Raw genomic sequence first — 2,484 nt, 5'->3', positions numbered from 1 at the left:
GTGCATGACAAGAAGTACCACCGGTAGAGATCAACTCGTCTTCGACCCCGAAATAGAAAGAACACTGCGTTTCGCTCGGAGACAGCAAAGACAGTGGGGAATGGCCGAAGAAATGCTGAGAGAGAACAATGCACGAAGAGAACAACCCGATATGGCCGAAGAGCTGTTGAGAGGGGCCAATGCCCAAAGAGGTCCAGCCCAAGCACCCCCTAGAACGCTTCGAACATACACACAACCGAAGCACACTCAGTTATTGTCATGCATCAGCCGGAGACCTCTAGAAGATTTTGAACTCCTACCGCAATGTATTCAAATGCTCAACAATATGAGTTTCCGTGGGAGACCATACGAGGATCCGAATGCTCACCTTACGAAGGGACCGGGGATTACTCTTGAAGGGACCGGGATTACTCTTGAAGACGTATTCCTTGAGACTTTCCCCTACTCGCTTACGGAGAGAGCTAGAGATTGGCTCTACACTCTTGAGCCAAACTCTATCTCAACATGGGATGAGATGGAAGAGCAGTTCCTTATGCAATACTATCCTCCTACCAAGACTCAACATGCGAGGAATCGGATTAATGCTTTTGAGCAAGAGGATGGGGAGAATCTCCATGATGCATGGGAACGCTTCAAGGAATATAAAAGAATGTGCCCTCACCATGGAATGGAAAGAGATTACCTTCTATCCATCTTTATCCATGGGTTGAAGGATGATACTCGGTCTTGGATTGATGCAGCGTGTGTGTTGGTTTAGTGCTCTATGATGTACTGATTATGAGCTTCATTGAGATACATTCGATGTATTGATACTTTCTATGTGTTTTTATGAGAGTATTTTATTCATTACATGTTCTTGCATACTGGATCTGTTATGAAATCCATGTATCATTATGAATGATACTAAACTCCCTAGTCTTATGTCGTTATGGGAATAACGACATAATAAGACTAGTATGATGTGTGATTGATGATCACATAGATGATCATAGGCATTGGATACGATCACGATCATAGGTATTCGTTGGAGAACGGAATACTGGAATGACCCGCATAAGATTGTCACATGGACTAGAGTCATGACTAGAATCTCATATGACGGTTCCATGATTGGATCCTAAGACCTGAGATATCTACGGAATCCAACATGAGGAGTTGCGTGCTTTGATTACGTCAAACGTCCTGCGTAACAGGAGGACTATAAAGGCGTGTATCAGGTACGAAACGAATCATGTACTGGATTGTAGATAGTCAAGACGGGATTTGTACCTCTCGTAAAAGAGAGAGATATCGCTGGGCCCCTCGTGTGAGCGAGACTGTGGAAATGTGTGGCCGCACTATAGACGAACGTCGTCTATTTCAGACAGTCAAACTCAGTTAACGAGAAAGCAGTCGAATTAGATAATGTGGCTGGTCCATGCCTTATGTTCGACATATGATATCGCGATACAAAAGGATCATCAGCCGGAATCATCACTGGCGTTCGTATGATCACGAACAAACTCTATTCGAGATAGGTAGTCATAGTGTCTTGCTAGAGACCGCCTATGACTTGTACATCCGGAATAGAGATTTCGGACTATACTGCTATATCGAATGAGCCTACAGAGTCACACACGCAGGGAAGGACGAATACACGAGAGAAAACGACGGAAAACCGAGGCGGAAGGGTCCAGACCGGACGGACCGAAAGGTTCGGAACGGACGGTCCAGACCCTACGGTCCAGACGTGTGGTCCGTCCGTTCTGGAGACTGGAACGGACGTTCCACATTAGCACGCAGACCGTCCGTTCTACGTGGTGGAACGGACGGTCCACGTTTTAGGCAGACCGTCCGTTCTACACACTGGAACGGACGGTCCCAGTGCTTTTCTGGACCGTCCGTTCCGGGTTCCGGTTTTCCGAAAATTAAACCGAAATTAGGGTTAAATCACTATATAAGATAGAGATTAAAACCCTAATGTAGGAGAGACTTTTAGCAGCCGACTTTTGGTGTTCTTGGAGAGTTTTTGGTGAGATCCAAAAGACTCAACAAGTTCTAAGTCTCGTTTTCTCAAAGTGCACATATCGAATAGAGATTCGAGTCCTAGCAGACAAGTTCCAACCGTTGGAATCCATCCCGAGGTGTGGATACGTGTAGAGGGCGAGGTAAACTTCCTCCCTAAGTGATCGGACGAATTCTTCAGTTGATACAGGCCCCGGATCGATTGAGGTAAGCGTTCTAACAAGTTTCTACGATTTCAATAGAAGCATGGTTCTAGGGTTTATCAATTTTTGTTTTATATCCGCTGCGCAAACCCTAGAATTGATCTCTTAGGAATAGGATTCGCTCATGAGATCCCAGGAAACCCAACACATACAGCGGTTCGTTCTTGGATCCTCAGACCTGAGATGTCTAGAGTATCTGATATGAGGAGTGGCGTGTCTTGACTGCGTCAAACGTCGTCTTTAACCGGATGATTATAACGGCGTTGATCAGATACGT

Source organism: Tarenaya hassleriana, unplaced genomic scaffold, assembly GCF_000463585.1.
Source record: "Tarenaya hassleriana unplaced genomic scaffold, ASM46358v1 Cleome105, whole genome shotgun sequence".
Lineage (NCBI taxonomy): Eukaryota > Viridiplantae > Streptophyta > Magnoliopsida > Brassicales > Cleomaceae > Tarenaya > Tarenaya hassleriana.
Note: the sequence above shows the minus strand (reverse complement) of the source record.